Below are 12,817 nucleotides of genomic sequence, written 5' to 3' on the forward strand. Positions count from 1 at the left end.
CTATGTATGGATATAAGAATTTTATGGCCACTGCATGATTTTACTTCTTATTGCCAAGTATACATAACCCACATTAGTGAGTTGGTAGTAAAAAATGAGTTTTCTACATTTCTTGACTTTTGTATGTTTGAATTGTAAACTATGTGATGAATATTCTTATCCATATGGAGAAATATCAAGAATTCTCTTTGTGGTAGCTGGGCATATGTATCTAAACTTTCTGGCACACCCAAGTAATAAATCTCTTTGGTAATTTAGACTGCACGAAGCTTGTACTTAAGGTTCAAATTCTATTCCTGCATTTTTATTCATTATTGTGTCGTTGTCCTGGGCCGAAGGTACACCCTCCTTATCTCTGTCAGATTCCTAGCAATTGCAATTACACTTGGAAATGTTGGTCAGTAAGGGGAAGAGTCCCCTTAATTACAAAATGCAGTGCTTGTCATCTGAGAAAAATGAAGCACCCCCAAACCTGATGCATGATCTCTAATCATCCCCTATCCGTGCTTTATTCCTTCCTGTGTGGTTGTCTCTGACATGCCCATTCCTGTGCGCTGACTCTCACCCCTGGGACCTGCTCCTGAGCTGACACCCACCTGCTGTAGTGGAAGGAAGGTTTGCTGCCTCCAGCGAATTATTTTAACAAGCAAGGAGTTGGAGGAAAATGCCAAACCAAACCAGGTTCTTCAGCATGAAAGACAAAAGCAAAGCACAGTTATGGCCTATCAGTGCCTTTGTCTTGATACTCTCAGTTTGCTGAGGTTACATGTAACGTGCTTTCGAAGTTTCTTTCCCGCTCCCTATTATGTACATTAATATATACATCTACTAAGTTCGATACCACGTAGAGCCACTAGATGTCGCTGCCTTCAATCTGTTCCGCTTCCGGCCCAGGCAGCTAAGGCGCTTAGGAGCCAGCCAGGCATTACAGTATGAGAAGAGGCCTAACCTCGAGGATCGTAGGGAGGACTGCGAGGGAGTGCTTGGGGCTGGACGCACTTCCAGAGATCCTTTGCCAAGCTGAAACGAAGGTGAAGAGAGCGGGGGTGGGGGGGGGGGAAGGCGGTCACACTGCGGGGCCAGAGTGCAAGGAGCAGGTGCGGCCTTGAGGCCCTGCACAGGCCGGCGCGGGGGTGCTCTTGCTCGTTCCCAGGGATGCATGCTAGTGGAGCCGGGGAACCACGGAATCTACTGTCACACAGCTATAGAGGCACATGGCCTACCGGGAAAGCCTTAGAGGTAACATCTAGAATGACCGGATATTCGGAAACATGCCCTTTGGGGCAAAGATGTCACCTCCAAGGAAGAGTATTGTTGGAGGCATGGCATCAGCCAAGGCTTGAATTTATTTTTCTGATAATGTTTTTATATTTCTTGATTCAATTATTCATCTTCTATTGGCAGTGTTGCACAGTTTTAATATTCATTTCTATTGTGTATAAACATCTCATCTGCAGCTAATTTGTGTCAAAGGGGCAACAACCCAAATTAGTCCGTCTATTACAATCCAACTACAGTTAGAAGGCTGAGAGCATTCTAGAATGTCTAGAAGAAAGAGGATAACAATAAAAACCAGGTTCTGCATTTTTGTTCCCACAGATACATTCAGGAGCACTTGTTACTAACGGAGACTCTCCCTGTATTTGGGAGCTAAGGTGTCAATGTGCTGTTTCTGAACTCAGGATGGTGAGGAAGAGCCTGTGAGCATGGTACAGGGCACAGTGAGCTATTTCCCTTGTAAATAAGCCTTTTTGCTAAGGAGGGAGGAGATCATTTTCTTCTGCCAGCCGAGCTAGAAATAGAAGGCCTCTGGGCTAAGGAGAATTCTATCTCTGATGGACACATTTGGACAGATCCCATTTGTTCCTACTTGAAGGAGTTAGTTGGATGACAGACTTCAAAGGTTTTATCTACAGCTAGCTGGGGTTTGGGCTGTGGCTAAGTTGGTTCTAAGTGAGGATCCCAGAAGTGCAAAGGCAGGAGAGACAAAAGCATTGTTTACCGGATACTCAAACCAAAGCTGGGGCTCACTGATTAGTAAATGTGGAGCCCTGACCATGTGTCAGATGCTGCTTTAGCTGGGGACACATCAGTGAACAACAGACAATACACATGCCTCTCTGGAGTGTGTCCTTAGCGGGGAAGAGACAAAATACATGAAATAAATCAATTATGTATGTGAATATGTTGAGTAATGCCAAGGAGAAGATAAAGCAGAGAAGGGGGATGGGGAACATAGGGTGAGATGGTTGGGGAAGGTCTCCCCGAGAAGGTGACATTTGAGCCAATGTGTAGGGGATGCGAGGCAGTTAGTCATAGAGAGGCCAGGGGATGGCAAATATTCAAGAACTCTGCCACCCAGTGGTTCAACCATTGGGGTTTTGGAATTGAATATGGTGGTAATATTTACACCAGGGAAACTGGCAAATGCTACAATCCAAGGCTCATTTATTTGGACACCTGGCTTCTCAGCATATCATGGGAGGGGAGAGGAGATGCAGGAGATGCCCAGGATCAGGTCAGTCACTGACTCTGGGACAGGGCTGCAATTACTGGAAGAATAAGGCTGTGCGAGCTCACAGGCTCGGGGGCTGCTGTTCAATGTCAGCTTGGATATTTGTAGGTAGTGCTTTGCTGGATAGTCAAACCTTTCTCTTCACGTTGATGATCTCTCTTTAAAAGAAAGTAGATCTGAAAAGTACCCTAGAGTTAACAGTTATCACACATTTCAGGACCATCCTTTCTTCTTGAAATGATGTGAGAGCTGGAACATTATTCTTCACTTGATCTTAGCCAAAAGGCCGAGAAGCGATGGAACATTATTCTTTACAGTCAGGCCAGAGGAGGCTAAGTCCATTTTGCTGAGTGGAGGTATGTCTATAAGCCGTTTTGGATAAAAACGTGTCCTTATGAGCCTTTCCTTCGCATGTTCTTAGGCTGCCTCTCCCTCCGTCCTAATCCACACCTCCTGAAGACGCCAATGAATTAAACACTGTGCTCCACGACATTTTGAGAAATATATGGTATACCTCAAACTTCAATAGGAATTATTTTGGCATTATCTATGATTTTGACTTTGATACATTTGGTTTTATCAATTTACCCTCCTTGTTATCGAAAACACCCAAGGTTAAATTTTAGGGACAATTTAGCCCTGACCCAGGTTATATGGTTATATATGGGGGGCACTCTTTAGTAACCAGGAAGAGTGCTGCTGCCCTTTAGAATGGGCAGAACCAGAGCAATCCAGAGCGCACAGATCTCTCTTTTGGGGCTAACAAAAACACACTGGAAATTTTACAAGAACTGACTTTTCTGTGAAGTTTCCAGAACTTTCACCTACTACGTGGTCTGGGACCGACAACCCACATCCATCAGTATGGCCCGTTCCAGCTGGGAGCAGGGAGCTCAGAGGTGCCAATCGTCAGCGAGGGATGAGGCGGGCCAGGCGTCCGGGCCCTGGAGCCATGAAGTCCAGGCACTGTCCCCATTTGGCATTGACTCACTCTTCTGGACAGGAAAAGCTACGGTGGACTGCGTCTCTGAGGATTTTGTTGGGGTCAGCTCCTGAGGACCTGTACACTGCCTTTGCAGGGAGCCATGGCTGCTCATCCTCCTCCCAGGAGGAGTGTTTGGGAATGTGTGGGGAGTGTTCTTGATTTTCCTAAAGTCTGGGGAGTGCTTGCCCTGCTGAAAGTGCCAATATGTCCCATGGGGAGAGGCCAGATAGTGCCTGCTACTGCATTCAGCGGGAGTCAAGGCTACAGCAGGAGGGTACAAAAGAGATAGAATCCCTGATTTGTGCTCTGAATGTGGCTATAAGCCTAATGCAGAGGAATGATGGCTGAAGAGTGCTTGGAAGCCTCACACAGTGTCTGCAGAGATGCTGCTGTGGACAGAGCCTTGGAGTGGGCGTGAGGGACTATATTCCAGTCAGGGCTCATTAGCTCTCTGAGCATCTTGGTCAAGGTGCTTACCTCTCTGGGTCTCAATGACTTCTGTAAAGCCAGAGGGCTGGCCCAGATGCTCCTGAAACCCTACCCTTTGTAATCTCTAAATGGAGACCAACAGAGTGTCCAGAGTTCCTCTTAGTGGGACAGGTGGGCAGGTGTGGTTTCCTGAGGAGCTGACTCTGAGTGAGTCTCTAGGGGACAGCACATTCCAGGCAGGGATGGGCCATGAGAATGGTGATGGCTGTGCCCTGTGGTCAGCGGAGGACTGGACCTCAGAAGGTGTTGACAGCAGCCCACCATTTGCATGCAGTGATTCCCAGCTTGTGTGAACGGAGATAGGGGCCCTATAAGGAAATCTACTGGTGGGTGTCACTGGCCTGAGCTCTGCTGTTGATTCCTCTGATGGTTTGTGGAAGGGCTGAGAAAACTGGATCCCACCAAAGGAGAGATAGATGCTCATGAACTGTGCTTTGCTTTATGTACACACATAGTGTGATGGTTAATTTTATGTATTGGTGTGACTAGACCACGGCGCCCAAATAGTTGGTCAAATATTATTGTGTGTATTTCTGTGTTTTGGGGTGAGATAAACATTTGAATCCTTTGAGTAAAGCAGACTGCCCTCCAATCAGTCATTAGGGTGGGCCTCATCCAATCAGTAGAAGGCCTGAATAAAACAAAAGGCTGTTGTTCATAGAGTAAGAGATAATTCTCCTGCCTTGTGGCCTTTGAACTAGGATATCACCTCTTCCTGCTTCCACATCAGTTTCTGGGCTTTGGATTTGAACTGGGACATCAGCTATCAGCTCTGCAGATTTTGGACTTGCCAGTTTCTACAACATGAGCCAGTTCCCTATAATAAATCTCTCTCTATTGATATATGTTTATGTTGACATTGATAGATATAGATATATAGATATAAGGATATATTCCATTGGTTCTATTTCTCTGGAGTACTCTAATTAATACACATATTTGATTATCTCACATGCTGGAGGAGGGAAAGCAGATTGGTTGTGTCCATGAAGCAGTGTGTTCAGAAGACTCAGGATGTGTTTGCAGGCTCCCATGGAGAAATAAGTGCATTAGTTGAGCCCAAGAGTTGGAACTACACGGTGGAAATGCTGCTGGATGCTGCTGGGATGCTGCATAGATGCAAAGTCCTCCCTCCTCCAGAGAGATTAGGGGAGAGTAAACACAAGGTAAATACCTCACACTTCTTTCCCATTGTCCACACTAACATTTCAAATAAACAAGTCTAGGGATGTTGGAGGATGAGCAATCTAATCTATGTATACATTCACAAGGTTTTTGAAAGAAAAATGCTGGGGGAATATTTAGTATCATTGCCATTATTATTTCTGGGTTTCATTCTACCTATGTTTAAAGAAAATGAGGAATAGGTTTCAATGATCTATGTATTTTGGCAAAAAGGTTAAAATTTCCCGCTGGTTCAAATTGAAAAAAACTCTCATAATTTTCAGGTCAGACATATAAATATTCTAAACAAAAACTCATTAGTTCTGCCCACTCCACCATCTATTGAGTTAAGACTGGCTAATCCAGAGGTTGACACAGTTAAATGAAAAGGTTCATTTGGAACTGTTAACACCTTGCAATAACACCTTGCACTCATATGGAACCCTTCATGCTGAAGGATTGCAAAGTGCTCTGCAGACAGTGTATAAATAGAAACCCTCCCCCTGACCAGAGGCAGCCTCCTTATAGGCACAATGCCACCAAAACACACCCCCACAGTCTTTTTATTGAAAGAGAAAAGTGAAACTGAGAGAGTTTTTCCTTTATGCCAATCAGTTCTCGGATTCTCTGACCAAGTGGGTGTTCAACTGACCAACAGGGTATCTAACAATTCAATTCTGACACTAATTCCTAGAGTTAGCATGTACTCTACAGTGTAAGGGCTCAGTTGATGACACTGTCCCCACATTAGACACCAGTTTCAAATGTGGTGCCCAAGCTACCCATATTTCTGCCTGGCTGAGTACAAATTTGGGAGTACCCACAGCCCCCTCTCAGGTTCAATAATTCACTGGAACAAATTGCAGCACTCGGGAAAGCACTTTACTTACTATTACCAGTTTATTATAAAGGATACAACTTCGGAACAGCCAAATGGAAGAGATGCATGGGGCATTGTATTGGGGGTGGAGGGTGCCAATGGAACTTCCATGCTCTCCTGCGGTGCACTGTCCCAGCAGCTCTATGTGTTCACCAACCTGGCGGGTCTGAAACTTGTCCATTAGGGATTTTTATGGTTTCATTACAGAGGCATGATTGATTAAATCATTGGCCATTGGTGATTAGACTCAATTGACAGCCCTTCTCCCCTCCCCAGAAGTTAAGGGAGGATGGGACTGAAAATTCCAACCCTCTAATTGAGCCTTGGACCAACCCCTTCCTGAAACTATCTAGGGACTCATAAGAATCTCCTCATTAGCATAAACTCAGGTGTCGTCTAAAGGGGCTTGTTATGAATAACAAAAGACAGTCCTATCTTTCAGGGAATTCCAAGGGTAAGGTTTTAGGAGATTGATGCCAGGAACCAGGGACAAAGACCAAATATATATTTCCTATTAGACTGTACAAATGACATGGTATTTCAATTGACAGTACTGGTCACACTGGAGTGAGACCAGTACTAATGTGAGCATGTTACTCACATGGAAGGAGTTCTAGGGCATCTTAAATGGCTTCCTCATGTTTTCTCGTCTCACAGTATTGACTAATAAAATTTCTGTGGTGATGAAATGCTCCAGTGTGGTGGCCACTAACCACATGTGGCTATTGAGCACTTGACATGTGGCTAGTGTACTGCAATATTATTATTTTATTATGATGATTACTTTAATTGTGTTGTGCAAAGCTCTATAGGACAAATCCCCTGGAAATGACCAATGACCTCATGGGGAGGGAGCAGCTCCTGCTGGATCTGGAGCAGCCCTATGCCCCTCATTTCTTACTTCCCTCCTTGGAACTGTGACGCAAAGTGAAGAGATCTTGACATCTCCAGAAATGTTTAGTGTTGGATCTACCCACGCATCCATCCATTCATCCCACCCATCCATCTATCCATCCATTTATCCTTTGAACAAATATTTCTTGAGCATATTCAACACTTGGTCATATTCAATGCTTTTCCAGGTAAACAGAGGTTTTGAATTTAGAATTGCCCAGCAATTCTTAGTAGAGACGCAGAATCAAATTTTTAAAAACGATTTTATTTATTTGAGAGAGAGAGTGAGTGAGAGAGAGCACAAGAGCGTAGGGAGAGGGAGAAGCTTACTCCCCTGCCAAACAGGGATCCTGACCCAGGGCTCTATCTCAGGACCCTGAGCTGAAGGCAGACGCTTAGCCGATTGAGCCACCCAGGCACCCCTAGATGCAGAATCATATTTTGAATAAGTGCATAGTTAATCACTAAAACTATGCTTAAACATACTCTTTCCCAGTGACTGCAGATTGAGGGGTGATGCCAAGTGGGACAAAAGGGAGGTGTGAAATGGTATAAAGTATGACTCCAAGCATTAAATATTTGAAGGGTCCTCCCTTAATGAGATAATGGCTGTCCTAACATGGATATGTACCTATTGTATAAATGTAGTGCTCCTTAAGTAGAGTAATTGGTGATTCTTATAATCAAGAGGCCATTGATGATGGAGGGAAGTTGAATAGCATGGAGGGCAGCATCTTAAGGAGCTCAGTTATTTTCTCCCAAGTCGAATGGTGGGTTAGAAAGAGGGGAGAGAAAGGAGGCATTGAAGTGGAGTTTAGGAGGCTGAGTGAAATGACACTCCAGGGAAATTGTTAAGAGCAATGATGGAGACAGAAGCAATTGGAGCAAAACTGGGCCAGGGGAGAGAGCACAAAGCAAGGTGAGTTGCTAACACAGCTCAGGCAGCCTTGTGTCCCCAAGCAACAGAAGCTGGCAGAAGTAAGCACTGAGCACAGGTCTGGGGACCCAGAAGGAACACTTGCAGGAAGGGCTGGACCCTAGGACAGAGCTTGATGCAGGTGGGCTCCTTGGAAAAGGGGTTGCCCCAGGGCCTGGCTGGAAGAGGGGCTTCCTCTGATCCTGAGATGAGAAGGTGAGCTCAAGGTGATAGGCACGTGGTCTCTCTTACCTGGTGGTGAAATTGGACCGCTGGGGTGGCAGGTGGGGGTGGGGCAGGAACAGTTTTTCCAAGAGGAGAGAGAGAAAAGCCAGACAGAAGCTACATTAGGCAAAATTTTTGTGCTTGTTAAATATTTCATGAGAAGGTCCCTGGCTAGGGCCCTTTATGCGTGTCTTAGTCAGTTAGCGCTGTTGTAACAAATTACCATAGACTGAGTGTTTTATAAACAACAAAACTGATTTCTCACAATTCTGGAGGCTGGAAGTCTGATCTTGGTGTGCCAGCAGTCAGGTGAGACCTGTCCAGGTCACAGACTTTGTTGTATCCTGCAATGGGGCAGAAAGGGTGAGGGAGCTCTGAGGGTTTCTTTTATAGGGGCACTAACTCCATTTATGAGGGCTCCACTCTCATGACCTAATCACCTCCCAAAGAGCCCTGCCTCCAGATACCATCACATTGGGCAGTAAGACTTAAACATATATTAATTTGGGGGGGACACAAACATTCAGTCCATAGCAATCTGAAATGGTTTGCCTGGTCCTCAGTGGTTTGGGACCTCACCTCTGTTCACTGTGGTGTTTTGATCCACAGAACTGGACAGTGATTCTTATGACATTGCTTAAAACTCTAAGAGATGGGGTTATTTCTCATGAAGGACACTTGCTTTTCTGCCTACTGTGGCTGGGCCATAGTCCTCTTTGTTCTTTCTGTGGCTGAGTATGAGGTGCAGCTGTATGAGTTTGCAGGTCCTGGGAGCTAGTTTGTGTGCTTAAGATATCCCAGGAGCCATTGCTTCTCTTTTATAAACTTTAATTAATTGTGGTCAATTTATACCTGAGCCTTGGCATAAAGGACTCAATTTAATTTCTCTCTCTTTCTCTCTATACACATGCACACACACAAACACACACAAATACACACACATACATATACATATAGACATATATATACACACAAACATATACATATATATGTATATATATATGTACACACACACATATATAAAAAGGTTTAGAAAAAAATCAGACCAAGTGACTGGTGATTTATGTAAATATTAGAATTCATGAATTCCATTCCAAATAAATCCTTTCCAAACAAAACACATTAATATATGTAATATATATTATTATATTACAATATATTATATCAAATATATATTCATAAGTAAATATAAAAATTAATATATAATATATATTCTAGTCCAAACAAATCCTTTCCAAGCAAAATGCATTTATATGGGTATATATATATAAATAAAAGGGCCAGACATATGGGTGATTCTGCAGCTCTGCATTTTGCTTGGAAAGGATTTGTTTGGAATGGAATTCATGAATTCTTATATTTACATAAATCACCAATCACTTGGTCTGATTTTTCCAAATCTTTACAAGCTTACATAAGTATTTTTAATCTAATTACTTTGAAGTAGTGCGGTTATCAGCATTCCCACTGCTCAGGCTCCTCATTCCAGGGTCGAGATAACTATGCCTTTGAAATGTTAAGGTCAGACCCTCAGATTGAGGAATTTGCTCCTTCCTTGGCTCTGTGCTGGGCCGAGCTGTCAAGCACACATAGCTGGGAGAATTGGTGCTGATGCCAGCCTCAGGGGCAGGGACATGTTGGTAGTCCTGGCCACAGAGACGTGGGATTGGGTGGTAGCAACAGGACAGCTCCGCTTAAGGGCTGAGATCTGGAATGTAGACTGAAGGCTGTGCAAGAGAGGTTAGACCAGAGCAGAGACTGACCCAGAGGTGCTCAGAGGACATGCAGGTGGACGGCAGGTGCTCAGGTCATTGCTCTGGGCTTGTGCTGGGGCCCTGGCTCTTGGGGGATAAATGGAGTACTACAGTGACTCTTCCAGGGGAAGTCTGCAAGGCCAATACACAGTTTTTCCCTGGGGCGTCAGCTTTCCAACCTCTCGGATTCCTGACTTCGTTTCAAAAGCATGCTTCTTTTCTGGTATAAAACCTTTACAATTTGACTTTTATCCAAGAGGGAGTGAAGGCAATTGATTGTAATTTTGTGAAGTGTTTAGTTTAACATACAGAAGTTGAATTTTCATGCCTGAGTTTGACATTGTTTTTTGTGAGTTGGTCTCTGCCTGTCCCTCTAGACACATGCAGTTCTGACCAGCACAGAGGTGTTTTCAGAATGAAATTTATACCCCATTAATACTAACTGGGTGAAAAATGCATTGCTCTTCCACAAAAGCTTATTTAGGGGTCACCTTGACTCCTTTCCAGCAAGTGGGGAAATGGTGGGATGTGGTATGGCAGTGTATCCCCGGCACATAGGCTCAGGAGGCTGAGATCCAGGTGAGCTGTGTGAGGTTAAGGTGAAGGCCCTCTGCCAGGATGGGGGCGGCATGCCACAGGCTCTCAATCAAATGGCTCAAGCTTGCTGTATCAGCACCTGCTTTTGAATTGCTATCGATTATAATGCCGTCTATGTGTGTGGCCCCTCCCACTGGAAGATTGTCCCATCCACTGTCAAACCCAGTGTGTCAGTATAATACCACTCCAGTGTGGGTGTAAGAAGCCCAGCTGCAGAGGAAATGAAGAACCTCCAGGGCCTGCCATGTGGCCAGAGGTCGCTATTCAGTGACACAGAGGCCCGTGGCTTTCCATGGAGGTGGCGTGTGTGGCAGGGTGAATCTTACCTTGTGCCTGGCCTGGATGTGAGGTTCTGGAGGGCCCTATGAGGAGGGCATGCCGAGGCTTCTGCTTGTGCAGAGGCCCCTCTGCTCTCTGGAGGTGGTTCTTAGGCCGCTTGGGAAGGGCAGGAGTTGAGCCCAGTGGGCTCAGAGGCAGCCAGGTAATGGGCTAGTCAGCAATTCTGTGGGAAGGGGCTTCACATTTGAGCTCTTGCTTCCACTTGCTCATTGTGGCTTGAAATTCCTTTACCAGGGGGAAGAATTCTTCCAAAAGATTCAGGTTTCAGGTCCTCATACTTCTTTTGGCAATTTATAAGAAATTTGTCATTGGATCTGGCCTCAAGAGCTTTGAGAAAAGATTTTATCGTCAACCTTAAAATTATAAAAAAAAATCCTTAATTATGTTTTAGGAAATTTATGATTTTTAAGGATGAAGTGTCTTTTAGAGACTTATTTAGCTGTGTGACCTTCAGCAAGTTGTAGTCATCTTTTTAGACCTCAAATGACATTTCTTTAAAAGGAAGCAGTTGTACTATATGATTGCTTAGATCTCTACTAGTTCAAAAAGTAACAATTCTCTGATTAGAATCTTTAATGTGATGATTTTCATAATCAGGAAAACAATGCATATGTTATACGTTCAGGTGGTAATACTGATTAAAAATCACAAAGAAATATAAATGGCCAAGGGCGCCTGGGTGGCTCAGTCGGTTAAGCGACTGCCTTCGGCTCAGGTCATGATCCTGGAGTCCCGGGATCGAGTCCCGCATCGGGCTCCCTGCTCGGCGGGGAGTCTGCTTCTCCCTCTGACCCTCCTCCCTCTCATGCTCTCTGTCTCTCATTCTCTCTGTCTCAAATAAATGAATAAATCTTTGGAAAAAAAAAAAAGAAATATAAATGGCCAATACCAGGTCCTTTCCTGAGGTCAATATTGATAAAGGGCAGGAACGTAGAAAGTGAGGAGAAAAAGAAACAAATGCAAAAAGTGTCAGAAATACACTACACTGGCCAGAGAAGATTCGAGTGTCAGTTTTGCTGGTTAGTCTCTTTGACCTTGGGCATATTGCTCGACCTGTCAGTTTGCTGATCTCTGAGGTGGTAGAGCCCAGTTTGGAGGGTGTCATGAAGCTTACAGCAGTTAGGAGAGTGATGGGCACATGCCTGCCTACCTCAGGGGCTGCTACTCTTATTAATGGTGCTTGTTTGTGAGCCACGACCTGGTTACCAGCAGTTTGGAGTGATTCTCCCCTTAATTCAAGATCACTTCTGAATCTGGGAGTAGAATGAAGTAAAAGGAGGAATGGAAGTTTCAGCCTTGGCTTTAAAAAGTTGGTGAAGCAATGGGAAGTGGTACCTCCCTTTTATGGATCTCAATCTAAGGAGCTCTGTAAAAAAAACCCATGACTGGCACAACACTTTGAAAAACTACTTAGTTTTCTGCTTTTGGCTCTGCAATTTGCATGGATTTTGGAAAAGGTGGTAACTTAAAAAAAAAGCAGCATATTATGTATTTTCAAGATTTTAATGATTTATGCAATTTTTTTAAGGTTTAAAAATTTTCTGTTTTAGGGTGACCTTGTTGGCTTCATAGCCTGAAATGTTTCTGGTTTGAATGGTGTTTGAAAATACAATATAGTCTGTAAAATCAATGTCCTTTCAGTGATTCCATTGCCTGGGTATGAGAGTCATGGAGGACACTGTGCCTTCCCTCTTTCCATGCCACAACACCAGCTGGCCTTGAGCCTTCCCAGAGGCCAGAACTCCCTTGGGGCTCCTTGCCTCCCCTTGAAGGCCAGTGACTGCCACCCAGGGATTTGTGGCAATGCCTTCCTCCCCAGACCCCGGGAAGTCTCTGGGGGGTTCACAGAAGGGTGCCTTTTAGTCACATACAATAGGACTATGAAAATAAGGACAAAGGATAAAACAACAACAACAAAGGATTAAAAGGAAGATATAACCACAATCTAAAGATACTTGCTGCTCTTAGCCGTAATTTAACTTTGAAGTTTCTGGCAACCTGGGTAGATAGATGATAGGTAGAGATATAAATTAAATAAAACACTATAAGCTACATGATT

At 44.3% G+C, this 12,817-nt stretch overlaps 1 long non-coding RNA gene across 2 annotated transcripts in view; it reads left to right on the forward strand.

The window, feature by feature from the left end:
- Positions 1-888: 888 nt before the first annotated feature.
- Positions 889-12,817, forward strand: part of LOC115936801 (uncharacterized) — a 40,601-nt gene continuing 28,672 nt past the window's right edge. The window contains exons 1-3 of one of the 2 annotated variants that reach the window (XR_014144162.1): positions 889-1,031; positions 1,600-1,709; positions 2,937-5,155. This is a non-coding gene — a long non-coding RNA (uncharacterized LOC115936801). Of the gene's footprint in view, positions 1,032-1,599; positions 5,156-12,817 lie in introns of both variants that reach the window. The other variant, XR_014144161.1, reaches the window with a different exon arrangement.

Source organism: Leptonychotes weddellii, chromosome 4, assembly GCF_054177405.1.
Source record: "Leptonychotes weddellii isolate Sample4059 chromosome 4, ASM5417740v2, whole genome shotgun sequence".
NCBI lineage: Eukaryota > Metazoa > Chordata > Mammalia > Carnivora > Phocidae > Leptonychotes > Leptonychotes weddellii.